Here is a 14,630-nt window from a genome sequence, read left to right on the forward strand (position 1 = left end):
ACACCTGTGAAAATAGTCAAATCCCATGAAACTGCTATCAATAACTCCACACCTGGACTACTGCATCCAGTTCTGGGCTCTCCAGTACAAGAAACATACCAGAGAGAATCCAGTGAAGGGCCACAAGATGATTAAGGGAATGGAGCATCCCTCCCATGAGGAAAGGCTGAGAGAGCTGGGTTCATCCTGGAGAAGAGAGGTCTCGGTGGGAATCTCATCAATGTGTACAAATACCTGAGGGGAGGGTATATAAAAGATTTTCAGTGGTGCCTAGTGACAGGGCCAGAGGCAATGGGCATAGACTGAAACACAAGAGGGTCTGCCTGAACATCAAGAAACACCTTTTATTGTGGGGGTGATGGAGCACTGGCACCAGGTTGCCCAGAGAGACTGTAGAGCCTCCATCCTTGGAGATATTAAAAAAGCATCTGGACATTGTTCTGGGCAACTGGTTTTAGGTGGCCCTTCTTGAGCAAGGGGGTTGGACAAGATGACCTCCAGAGGTCTCTCCCAACCTCAACCGTTCTGTGATTCTGTGAGCAAAGGGTCTCATTTAGGCAACAGTGTTTTCAGAAAAAGAGAGATTGTTACTAATCTGGAAAAGAGAAATGATAGATCACTAACTGCACTATTATTTGAGTGGAACTTTTAAATTTTCAGTCCATTCTCATTTCCCAGTTACCATTACTTTTTACTTCTATTATTAGTGACTTAAGTATAAGTTCAAAGTAAATCCAATATATTTTCTAAGAAAAGACCCTAGAGACAAGTTAATGTTTTAAATTTTACAGTTAATCATCTATTTTGTGGTAACTGTCCAGAATTTTTACATTGAGATTCAAATTAATTAAAACAGTGTTTTATGGGAAATGGTCAGTTTTGATCCCTTTTTGAAACTGTCTTTTAACTTTATATTCTTAATGAAACTCTTTGTCTCTTCATCCTGACTTTTAGGAGACTTTTTTACCTTCAGAACTTCTCAGGAACAGGAAAAGGCATTTCCCTGCGCAAAATCTACTACCTCTGAAGCATTCTGCCTAAGCTTAAAGTTTTCCATTTGTGCTTTTATGTAAGACATTATAATTTCCTAAATTTATATTAATATATACTATATATTATATAATAATATATATATTATAACACCTACACAATACAATCAAATGCAACCAGGTTTATAATCTCATGCTTAGAATGAGTTCATGATAAGATTAAAAGAAATACTATTCTCAACAGAAGCAGATAATTGTATTGCCATTGAAAGAAAGGATAGTTACTAGTCATCATTTGAATACATCAATACAGAATTGATCCTTGTACTTTCAGTCTGTCTCCAGAGCAAATAGTAATAATATTCCCCATAAATACTTACACATAGCTACTTCTACTTGCTTGAATCAAACCAAAAAGAATGCAACACTCTATTACTCATTAGAGAGCTTCCAGAAGTTTTTCAAGCAATTTAATTTCTAAACAGATGTAATCTATATATTTGCCTATCTAGTTCCAGAAATTATTAAATATGTTCAATGTGTCAGAGTGTCCTGGTTTCAGCTGAGATAGATTTAATTTTTCTTCTTAGTAGCTAGAATAGTGCTGTGCTTTGGATTCAGTATGGGATTTGGTATGAGAAGAATGTTGATAATACACTGATGGTTTCAGTTGTTGCTAAGAAATCAAGGACTTTCCAACTTCCCATGTCCTGCCCATGTGCAGGTGTACAAGAAGCTGGAAGGGAGCACAGCCAGAGCACTGGACCCAAATTGGCCAGTGGAATATTCCATATCATGTAACGTCATGCAATGGACTCCTGCATGAACTCTTTCCTATTTAATTTGTTCAAAGGCTTGTCGTTGCTCAGGGTCCCATGTAAGATCATTCTTTTTCCAGGTCACCTCATAGAGAGGACTTACAGTCAGAGCAGGGTTGGCTGGGAAGGGCGGGCTTCTCTCTTGCTTCCAGGATTGTGGTTTCAGGATCTGAGCTTCTCTGGGATCGCTAACAGGGAACGGGCTGGGTATCTGCTGGCAGCTGGTGAGCAATTGCATTGTGCATTACCTATTTGTATTATTATTATTATTTTATTTTAATTATTAAACTGTTTTTATCTCAACCTATGAGTCTCCTTACCTTTACCTCTCCAATTCTCCCCCATTCCCTGGTCAGGGGAGGATGAGTGAGTGACTGTGTGGTGTGTGGCTGCTGGCTGGGTCAAAACCACGACACAGAGTTATGTTTCAACTTGTTTAGTTATTTTGATTGCTAAATTATTTGTTTGGCTAGCAGCTCTCTTTGCAATAGGTTTGTCGCTGCTACAGCTCCTTACATGAACAGACACTTCTGTCAAGGAATATACCTATGCCAGCAAAACCAGATGTGTCCATTGATGGTTTTCTTAGTTTAAAGATTATGCTTTTGGCTCAAGCTTAAAAAAAAAAAAAAAATCCTACTCTATGGAGCACAGTAAGCAAGTGTTTTTTCTGTAAATGCCTACTTGATGTTCCAAATATCTACAACTTTACTGACAACTTCTTGTTGAATAACAACATGTTCAGTATAAGAAAACTAGTAATTTCTGAAATAAACTGTTGGCAAAAGGGACAGTCTTTCTCAAAATCAAAGGATTTGTTTTCATTATTAAGCAAAAGTACTTTGCACAAAGTGCCCATCTATGTTAGCTTAATGAATTTTGAATTAAAATGAACCTTCTTTAGAAGTAATTATAACTAGTCTATGATTATCAATTGATTTTATTATGACTAGTGCATTTAAGATATGTTCATAAGTAATTTGTCTGAGATACACAATGAATTGTTGCTAGTAGCATTAGAGTGATTGGTGAAAAAAAACCCTTTCTGATAATGGGACCAGTGTTGTGAGACCCCATACCTAGTGCAGGTTAATGACCCTATTGCACCTTTCCCCTTTTAACCACATAAAAGGGAGGGATTGTCCCAGGATACCTAGTTACTATTATCTACCTACAATTTCATCGTTATTCAGCAGACCTTGCGCCACTTGAAGCATGTTCCATCCTTTGGAGCATATGATCTAGTGCTGATTAATGGTGATATATTGATCTTGGAGAGCTGTGTTTAGCAGCATTGCTCTGTACACTAAACTTTCACTTGATTTCAAACAGAATGATTTCCAAAGTAATTCAAAGGTGGTTTATTCATGAATCCACATGAACCATAGCTTTTTTATTTTTCTTTTTTGTCTCTGAAAGGTGGGATCTGAAGCAGTGTAGAACTGGTCTTGATGCAAGTTATTGACCCGACAGTGCTTCTTTAAGCCATATTTCTGGGAATTGAGATTATCAACCAACAGATGCATTTTAAAGTAAACTAAAATACCTTTCTTGTGCTGTAGGCAAAGGACATGGAGATATCTAAGAGGAAGCAGGGAGTGAATAGCACTAAAAAATTACACGGAATAGATTTCCAATAGAAGAACACAATTCTCCATGAACCATTTAGAGACATTTTTTTATAATTGTTCTACTGACTTGTGCTCAAAACAAAAATGTAGATAGGCATGTACAATTATATATACAAATACTCCTCATGCAGTTACTAATTGGGTAACTGCTTGATAAAGGTTGGGTTTATGAAGTGCTAAAAATAGTTCTGCTATAGGAGATCAAAATTCAGAAAGAGACTGAGTCCACTTAAATGTATCCCAAATGCAGTCTGCCCATAAAACTTTCAAATTATTTTTATTATTTCAAATTGTTTCCAAAATAATTTCTAAAATACAAAGAATTTCAGGTATGAATTTACTGAAATATGTAGCTAAAGAAGAATTTATGTTCTTGAGTCTTACAGTTGTATCATGCCAATAACATTAAAAGGACAAATATTACATAATTTATCATTATAATTTTGTTGATATGTATCTTGTGATACTGTTAAATCTATGTAAGTACAGAAATAGATCTGCATAAAACGTATACTGTGATGAATATAATGCTGCAGCCCCCAAGCTGCCATTATATTCATTGCTCATGTTCCCTTGCCATATTCAAGGTGACGATTCAGCAAATTTCAAATCCATGATTCTGCAGAAGTTCTATCTTCTTTCCGTATTCTTAGACCATTAACCACACTAAAAGCTATTCTAGTCTTCATTGTCCAATGCAAAGGAATAGCGAGGGCCATGATTCACCCACAGATGCAGGAAGTCATAATGAGAACACTTGTTCAAAGATTGAACTGAGTCACATTCTTATCCATATTTATGGTGACAGAAAATAAGGCCTTTATATGTATAAGCAAGGCCAGACATGGATGTTTGGAAGACCACAAGCAGAGATTATCCTGGGTATTGAAGAAATTATTGAACATATTATAAACCTGAGATCTATGAATGTTAAAAAATTTCTGCAGTCCTTTAAAGAGATTTTAAATTCCTATTCTTTAAGTGTGATAAACATAGGGACATGAACAGAATTATACTTCTCTACAGGCTTCCATTGACAGAAATATGAGTTATGACTGTACATACGTTACTCTTACAGACCTTACCCATAGAAGTTACTGGCTAGAGGCAAACATTTCACAGAGAGAAAAGCCTTGAAAAAAGCAAAGCAAGCAAACAAATTACATTAACTTTTTCACACCACTTCACACTGTAAACACTGAATATAAACAGCTTGTTTAGTTTCATATGAGTTGCTTCCTTCTCCATCACTTACTAATTCTGATTGATAAGGCAGCTGCTTATGACTTTGGGCTCTAGAACATCTTGCCAGTCCTCCATTGGCAATAGGTTTTTAGTCAGATTTTGTAGCAAATCAGTTTGCTCTGTCATGCTTTGGCCTTTATCTTTTCCTCTGAAGATAATTATATTTGATGACAGTCTTGCATGACATGTATCTTACTAGTAATAGAATATCTTACAAGTTTTGTAAGAGCATTATAATAACATAGCATCAGATTTATCTAGACATGTTAAACACACTCCTATACTATCAAACGTCATTTCAGCCGCCATTCAGATGACTCTTTGAGCTTCATTGGAATTTATCTCTGAGGGTGTTTGAGAACATGAATAATGAATCACAAGTAAGTTTTACTAAATACAACAGCTGTCAGCTAACATGTATGGTTAGTAGCACACAGTGGATTCCTGGTGTGAGAGTAAAAGAAGTTAAAAAAACCCCAAACCAGTAAATGATGAACAGTTAAGGTACTATCTTACTTAACTACTTATTCCAGGAGGATTTTTTTAAAAAATGCATTTCCTGGAGACAAATGGCCATGAATGTGGAACCCATTACTGGTTTTTGCCTGTATGGACATGGAAGCAAAGTGTTGAAGGTATGAAATTCCTAGATCGGCACATAACTTGAACCCTGAGAATTCAGTGTCTCAAATATCTCTGGGATTTGGGCCCTCATTGGTATAATTGTAACACTAAAAGTCTTGAAATGTTTACTGTTAAGAAGACTACCTTGGAAGTGGAATCCTGTTCTGATACAACATGGTGTTGGTAACAGAAAACAAGCAGAATTACTGTAACTTCACTTGCTGTGATGGTGGCATTCTGCAATATGTCCCTAATTTTCTGATGCAGTGCTTCTTTCATATTTCTTCCTCTGCTTGCACCCATTGTTGTTCTCTGCTCATTTGCAAATGCAAAACATTTTCTATTTCATGAGTCCCTGAAGGACTCACAGACAAGGAGCATGTCCTCTTGTTCATAATGTATCATGGCCATTCAGTATTGAGAGATGTTAATTATTCTGAAATTGTTGCCTGGTCTTTACTCACTTTGCTTGAATGAATTTCCATGGAAGCCACTAGGAGAGATGGTGAGTGCAAACTGAGCAAGAAACTTTCAGCACTGATGTTTTGAAAAGAGCATAGTCGATCTATTCTTAGCTTTAGCATTGCTGAATTTAGCATCAATAAGCTGTTTGTCTGTATAGTGGCAGGTGTTGACTAGTGAGTTGGAAAGACTTTACCAGGAAACTCATGGCTATGACTTTGACAACTGAGATTAATGCATTCTGCAATGTCTTTGAGGTTTCAGACTTCTTTTGAACCCTTGTAGAGTTTTAATAAATTTTGTTTATTATATCTACAGTTCTTGAATATTGTTTAGAGCTTGTTCAGTTATTAAATTTTAATACATATGCATTTGTAATATATATAAATAGTATCACTCTTACCTTTCTTGTATATATGAAAGCAACAGAAAATAATAGATTTTATTATCTATGTCACATTGCATGTTTTTCACATTATGATTTCCAGGGTGTGTTTGATAATCTTTTTACCACACACAAAATGAGCTTATCTTCAGGCAGCAGTTTGAAAAAAGTAAGCTTCCACGTCAGGCGCGATTGAGAATGTATACACATATCTGAAATCAGCAGGGCCCATTGAAGAACTGGCCATACGTTGCAGACTTAAATTGACATCTAGTAGATCCTTAGAAAGCAAGGCTGCTGCTGTTCTGGCACATGTTTATATTTCTCTGCTTAGGTGTGCTTTCAGGTTTTGACATTTTTCCAAAAGCAAGAGCAGCTCTTTTTTAAGGGGAGGAAAAACAACCTTCCAACATGCATTAGTTTTGCAGGCACATAAAGGAGCTAAAATCTTGGCCCGGGCTCTTAATATGAGTCTGTAGTGCCATAGAGGGCCCCTACTGGCCTTAAGTTATGTTGACCCAGTAATTCATTTAGTCATGGATTATTTAATTTGTTTCCATGTGTGCCATAACTATGTAATCATCATGATGTGTTCTGTGCCCTCATATGGGAATAAGATGTTGATTTTTTTTTTTTGTTAATTTCCAGTCAGATAGAGAAAAAGAAAAGCTGGTAAAAGCATCCAGCAGCTGGAGATGAAGTAGATTTGGCCCACTCACATTCCTTAGGCTACCTGCTAGCAAACAAGAACAAAATTCAGAGCAGCATACAAAAGTTACATATTATACAAATCTCATTATCTGTATTTATTTAGGAGGTAGCAAACATCTTTTAACACTGTGTGAAGTGAGGATGCCCATGGCCATGAGCTCTTCTAGTTCTAAACTCTAATTTGAGGTATTGCAATAGCCGCTGAAATTTGAAATAATCTACATATTTTTCTTCCAAAGGGAATATCATGATTTAGATGTGTTATATTTTGCAAGTGCCAACAGAATGCCAAAAAATTTCTTTCAGCTCTTTTCTTAACCCACACTGGATCTCAGATGTGAGCTGCAAGCAATTTTTGATAGTAATGTTTGTTGGAGACTGTTAGAGGTACAGATGCTGTGTATTTGGCAATACGCATCAGGAAGGCTCAGGTTGGGAATCAGAGGTCCTGGTAATACAAACCATAATACAAAATCTCAGCTTTCAAAGGAATTATTGACAGTAGCTTATTGTCAGCTTTAAATATTTAATCTAATAGAATCATGATCCAAAGTAAGTCACATGTTTGAGTGCTACTTTGGGGAAATTGTTGGAGTGTTTATTGTATATAGATGAAGAAACAGGGGCACTGTAAACTGTTCTACAGGATTTTTAAAATTAAATTTGGAGTCCAAGTACCTTTCTAGCTTCAGATTTTTGTGAATTCTTTGCAAACCTGTCAGTTCACTACAAGAAATTGTGGTAAGTCTGATGGCATCATGAAAATAATAAAAAAGTGCTTATTATGCTTTATAAGTATCACATACATTTCTAATCACCTGCTCGATATATCTGCCTGAGAATGCAGAGTTAAATCCTGGAGATCGTTAAAATAAATACAGACAGAATTAAATCATATTAAGGAAACGCTGTGAAGGGCTATCAGTTAAAGAATGGTACTACTTGCTTCCATTCAAGCTAGTAAAATAAGATTTTGCAGACTCTGTATGAGAAAGTATTGTAGAATCATCTAAACCACAACCAAACTGCTCAAAAACTGTTTAGACACTTACCGCTTTAAAAGAAGCATTACATTCTTCAGGCTTGAACCTAGGGGTGTTGAACTACTATCTGAGTTCAAGCCTACACAGGTGAGGGGTTGAATAGCTTGCCAATAATTACAGTAGACTCATCCACTCCCACTGAGTGTTTGACTTGGCTTCTTAGCCTATGTCTGACATACAGCAGCTGGGTCTCTGGCGAGGCTGATGTTCCAGCTGGGAAGGAGCGAGCACCAGGCTCACTAGGAAGCAGAAGCTCACAGCCTCAGCTATCTCTCAACAGAGATTATTCCCTGCAGCCAGATGGTTTAGTTTAACAAACAGTGCAGTCGGGCATCAGTTGCAGGTTGGAGGCAATGGTCATATTGAATCACTTTCTGCAGAGACTGGGGTCTGCTTGGATGAGTTTTCCTTTCAGTATATTTTGGTTTATCCATGGTTTTGTGCTAAGCATTCAGCAGTGGAATGAGTTAGAAGAGAGAATGTGCTTAATTGTGCTAGTACTTTTCCTATGCCCGATCCTTCCAGGAAATAGGCTCCAGGTGAAAAATAGTCTTCTGAGTTGCTACATTGCATCTAAAATGTGCGTGAGCTCTGCAAATGCTTATCCTCCTTGCACTACTCCCAGCTGAGAATGGTACATAGCAGTACTGGTGTTCTTCCTCTCCTTGCTTGTAAGAGTGGTCCTTTGCTTGGTTTGGGGTGGGGGCGGGGGCGAGGTGGGGTTGTGTGTGCAGTGGTCAAGCAGTGTTAGCACCTTACAGGTAAGGTAAGGAAGGTTAAGATAAGAGATGACATAGAGGAGCATTCCTATTGTAATGGTGGAATATTAATAAATAAGGGTTAATGTGTAATAAGGAGAATTGTCATTTGCTGTTTAACATCTGTTTCTGACCTAGTTGGATCCTTAGGTGAACTGTAATGTAATACCTTGTTTAAAGAGGATTTTTCCTGAGATTCTTTAATAAACTAAACCCTTCTTTAATAAGGGTTAGTGAATGACTGAAGGATAGGAAGACTAAAGAGAGATGAAAACTGTGGATCTGATATTCTGTTACTGTGAAACAAAATGTATGAAATGCTACTTTAAATTGCAGTGCGATTAAAAATTCAAAAGGATACCAACATACAATTTTCTAACCAAACTTATTAGTAGAAAAAAAATCCCTATATGTGTATTAGAAACATTTAGAAGAATTTTATTTCCCTCCGCTCCTTTTGATGTAGGATCCAGGCATATCTACAACCTACACATTCTCTGGAGTGTAAAACCTATCTCTGATTATTAGGACAATCATATTAAGGAAATGGGAAAGAGGCTTATTCACTGAGTTAGGAACAAAGGAAACTGAGAAAAGGCCCAGCTTTTTCCTTCCTTTAAGAATTCTACTTTGAAGAACTTGTAGGTAGCATGTTTCCATGAACAGCTTTTGCTGAAGTATAGTAGAAGTAAAGCAGGGATAAACTGTAACTGAGAAACTGCTAATCTGCATTCAGTGCATTTAGCTGTGTTGAACACAGATGCGTGCAGCAAGACTGTCATGGTGACTGAGTCATCCAGTACTCTCTGAAAAGAAGGGCATCAAAACACCTGAGATGGATACTACTGGTGCTGAAAAAAGGTGAGTTTTCTTGCAAATTCTGAGATGACAGGCAAGGAGACAACCATTTTCTTTTGTGCCTGCACAAATGCTTCCCTGAGGGAAAGAAGTCACTCCTTCTGTGTCCTCATAACTTCAAATACATATGAGAATTTGCTCAATCCGGGGTGGGGGAAGGAATTATTTTATTTTAGTTCATTAAAAAAATAATTAACACTTTTTATTATGAACACTTAACTGTTACAATTATATTTTAAAAAATTTTCTTCTTTCATCGAATGTAGTGACCAGTTGTATCCCTTAAAGCTAACTTTACTGTTATGGAGAGGGGTGGGGGGCCCAGTCCCAGTAGCAATAAATAACAAAACACAGTCTAACACAGGAGCAAGTAGATAAATGAGGAAGAAGAAATACAAGCAAAGAAAGATACATCCTGCCAAACAGAAGTAATATAAGAGGTCAGTAGGAAAAAAGTAATTCAAAGGTAGACAATAGAACAGGAGAATAATTAATCAGGATAAAAGAGAATTAAGGTAAAATCTTAGTTCCACTGTGAGAGTGGCTCAACTCCTAGTCCAATGATACCACTTCTGGATAATACAGAGGATATAGGAAAAGATGACAGACTGGAAATAAAGAAGGTGAGATTAAGAGAAGACTTCTCTTTTTTTCATCTGGGGTATGTTTGTGATACGGAGTATAGCTACACTCACATACGCCCTAAAGATGTCTTGACTGGTTTTGTTTTGTTTTTAAATTCTTAAGATGCCGTTAGATGAATCATCTGCCAATAGCTGCCAATTTACTCTGTGTAACTGGAGCATATAGGCCATTTTTTTTAAAAAAAAAATCTCCTCGTCTTCTGTCCTTTAACAAAAACTTATGAATTTTAAGTTCACTGTTCATTTGTGGTTTTTTTATAATTGTACATGGAATAGAATGGAGGTCTGAAAATATATTTACTTTTTTTAAAAATCTTGTCTATGCTTTTCAAAGAATTTTAAATCGGTCTAATGGTATCTTGAAATTGTCTGACGTCTTTAAAAGTATAACTCTGAGAAACCTTACAAATGCAGGACAGACTATATGAAAAACCAATATGAAGTTCAGAGCCAATCATAAATGATCATGATTTATTGCACTACATCAAAAGCAGATAACCGCTAAAATCCATAATTCATTGTAATAGTATCATAGTCAAGCCTGACAAAAAGTCATCATGTTTATACTTGGATAGTTTAGATGAGTAATTTATTGGTTCTAAAAAATAATGTACTGTAAAAATACTCACAGGGCTCTAGACTCTGTCAACAATAAAAAACTGTATTATGTATACAGGTCCATGCACTGAAAGTGCCCTTCGAGTAGCCTCCATGAATGTATTAAGGATATACAGTATTCTGATACGCTCAGCAATCTTACTTGCCATAAACTTTAAATGCACTAACTTTTTAGTAAAAATAACATTGAAAATCATCCTTTGTCAGTGCTCCAAGCTAGATCACTTTGTCCTCCCTGGCTCCTGGGCTAGCTTTGCTAATAGAGGCTACAACTAATCTACAGTTTTACACATATAAAGGAAAGTTCACCTCTTCTCCTAAAATACTTGTGAAGGTTTATTGATCACATTTATAATTTGTAGAATGTTTACAGAATTTTATTAATAATAAATGATCAGAAGTTCCAAATAAAAAGAAGATAATTTCTTATATTTCAAGCCATCCTGAGATGGGGACAATTTATCTTCATTTTGTTCATCTAAGTAATAGGCAGAAATGGCACAATGGATAGAAGAGTCTAGTATTGGCAAGGGCTTTTGTTCTGCAAACTAGAAACTGTAGGAAATACAAACTGATGCTTATAGAATGTAAGAAAACAAAAGGAAAACAAGTAAGAGAAGAACAGTGTTTCAAGAAATGGAATACATTTCAATGAGACAATAACATTTCTGAGTTACTATGCTTACATGCCATTAGGACAAGAGAAGTCTTAAAGATGATTTCTGCTTGATTATCTAGCTGAAATCAAGATGACCTCTTGCTGTAAGAGTACTTGAAACATTTAATAAAAATTGGAAGTTCTAGCCATAAAATCCTGATTAATGTTACATTTGAAAAATGACATATCTTTAGTCTACATTTGATTTGTCTAATCTAATTTTTATATTATCCTCATTAGTGTGGTTTGTAAGCAAATTTGATTGTCATTTGGTTACTTTTTTTTTTTCTTTTTTTTTTCTTTTTCCCTTCTAAAATCTCATACACTGTTATCCTGATCAGGTAGCTGCTGTCTCTTACTTTAGAGCTTGTCATCTTTTGGTGATAGATACAATTCTTTTACATATAAATATCTGGTTAAAATAGTGCTTATCACTTACTGAAATTGAACTATTGACCTGTTACAATCCTTGGCTTTAGTATATCTTTTAGACTTTCACAAGCCAGAGATTTATCACATGAAACTGTGTATGCTTTAATGTTTTCTTTATTGCTTTAAATGCTTAAAGCAAAGATTAAATACTTTCTCCTTGAAACATATTTTATCAAGAAAAAATGATACTAAAACATCTAGTAAACCTACATAAACTAAAATAGCTGGGAAAAAGGTAGTCGTAATGCTTTCTCTTTATGAGAAGATTCATCATGTGAAATGAAAGCCAGACTTACACAAGATACAGGTATTGGTACTTGCAGCAGATGAAGACTCTGGGTTTTCATATGGTCTCTACCTTCCTTTCCTCACTGCTGAACCTTTTTTTTCAGTTATAACCAGAGCTTCAACTGTAGTCATTTCTCATTCTTACTTCATATCCTAGCTGCATTATGATATTAACAAACTAATCTATATATTACATCTGTGTTTCATAGTTACTGTAAAATTCTTTTAGTGACTCTAAAACAAAACACCTGTTCCATTTTGGGTAAAAATTAAATTCCTTTTTGTGAACATAAAATAATTAGTCTTAGTCCATTGTTAACGCTTTGAGATACTTTTTGCCTCTGATCTAAAATCTTTATTGAACTGCAACTCCTCAATGAAACTTAATTGTAACCCTTCTTACAACAAGTAGAAATGTATGATATCACTAGAAAATATGCATGGAAAAATTAAAACCAACAAGAAACTCTTTCTTATCCCAGTTCAGAATATGATTTATCCACTGAGTCATTATTACATCAAGGTAATTTAGACACTTGTTCCCTAAACTTGGTCCCAGATATTTGGAACTCTAAATCTTAACCTCTGGTAGTCAAGATTGATTAAAGGGGAAACTATTTTAAAAAATATAAATTCCCAATGCCTGGACACTTATTCTCTTTAGAATTAAGTAGTGAAAATTTACTTGTTTGACATAATTGCATAAATTGATATATTTTTCATTTCAGTTTTATGCAAGCACTCATTTGAGACACTTCCTGAAAATGGGCAGATGAACCATGGAAGGAAGCTGAATAAACATTGTGTGAAAACCTTTGTTTTTCTCAGTCAATCACCATGTATATACGAGTCTGTAAGTACTGTATTCATTAGATCATAGAACTGAGTGCAAGAGGTTGAACTTGTATTATGAAAAATCTAAGATGGGTTTAATTTCCCATCTTGTGGGGAAATTTTTGGGAGTCACCTTTACCTTCTATGAGATCACTTTAGCCAAACATTCTTCTAAAGTTCTTCTCTGCCTGCATTCAAGCTTTCCTGCCCCTACCTTCATTTTGCCTGAATAATATATCTCTACAAATAACCACAACTTTAAAAATAATAAAATAAAGTTTGGCGTAATGGATAAGGTTTTGTTATTAATGTACTTGAAGTAGATGAATGTTGCATTGTTAATTTGGGAGGTAAAATGAGATATTTTAATAAAGAAGTAATTTTTTTATTACAGACAGCAGACAAAATTAACTTTTTAATGAATTATTATACAAAATAAATATGTGAGAAAAATAAGTAAAAAATGAAGGAAGATTAGGTCTGTGGGAAATAGAAAAGAAATGCAGCACTGGGGAGAAAGTGAGGAAGAACACTAGCATGTGTGATACTGGTCCATGATAACATCTGAAAGCTGAGAATAACAATCACTGGCAGGATATTTGCTCTACACCCCCCCCCTCCCCCCTTTTTCCTTTCTTTTTTTGGGGGGGTGGGGGGGGTGGAATTTTCTCATATTGGATTTGCTTCTATATGATTACAGAAGGTTCAAATTCAGTTACAGTTCAATCACTGTCTTTTCCTTAGTTGTCTAGTTTTAGCTGCGATGATGCTCAAAATCTCCTAGTTTCACTTTTGCAATCTAGTTAGCACAGTATGTAATTTATAGCATGTTTCGTTTTCACTTAATTTGAACATAGATAAACTGAATTTATGCTTAGTACGTAGTGACTATGCTCATTTGAAAGTGTATCTGACAAATCATAGTTATAGGTATATCAGTTGCATTTTGGACTCTTGTCATTGTCACATAAAGTGATAAATGACTTGCCTTGGTAATTATTTCAGATACTGTACATGGACATGGTTGAGATTTAGCAAATTTATTGTACATGATTAAGTACAGATTTATAGTGTTTACAACTAGGATTTTTTTTTACTTTTGTTCTTCTCTTGTTTTCCATTTCATCAGGAAATAAGTTTTTCAGAAACAATGGTTTAAAAAAATGTATTTAGCACCTTCTTGTCTATAGGGTTTTGTCATTTGAATATTCAGTATTCAGCTGAATACTCATTCAACATTCATTCTAAAATGCAAACTAGTCTGTTAGTCCCCGTTTAAAGCCACTTTTTTTTTTTTTATATAAAATTGTTTATATTGGTTTATACTGTTGTTTATAAAGTTTCTTCTTAAGCAAAGTCAAGGAAAATTTTTTTGTAATCACTGGTGACATAACTGAAGTTTTGGTGAGAAAAATGTTGATGATGGTGGGAAAGCAAGTGGGCTTGAGAAAAATGGGGATTTTATCCGAGAATAGGTTAGATGTTTAAGTTGCATAGCTACTGCTTCTGATCTCATAGAGGACTTGTGGACATGAATTAGTGTATCAGTTCAGTAGCCCAGCTCTCTACTTCCTGAGCAAAACTCTACTTTACTTCATTAGCATTGGTAATTTTGAAAGAAGGGCCAGAAGA

The sequence above is a fragment of the Strix uralensis genome, chromosome 4 (genome assembly GCF_047716275.1).
Source record: "Strix uralensis isolate ZFMK-TIS-50842 chromosome 4, bStrUra1, whole genome shotgun sequence".
NCBI classification, from domain to species: domain Eukaryota; kingdom Metazoa; phylum Chordata; class Aves; order Strigiformes; family Strigidae; genus Strix; species Strix uralensis.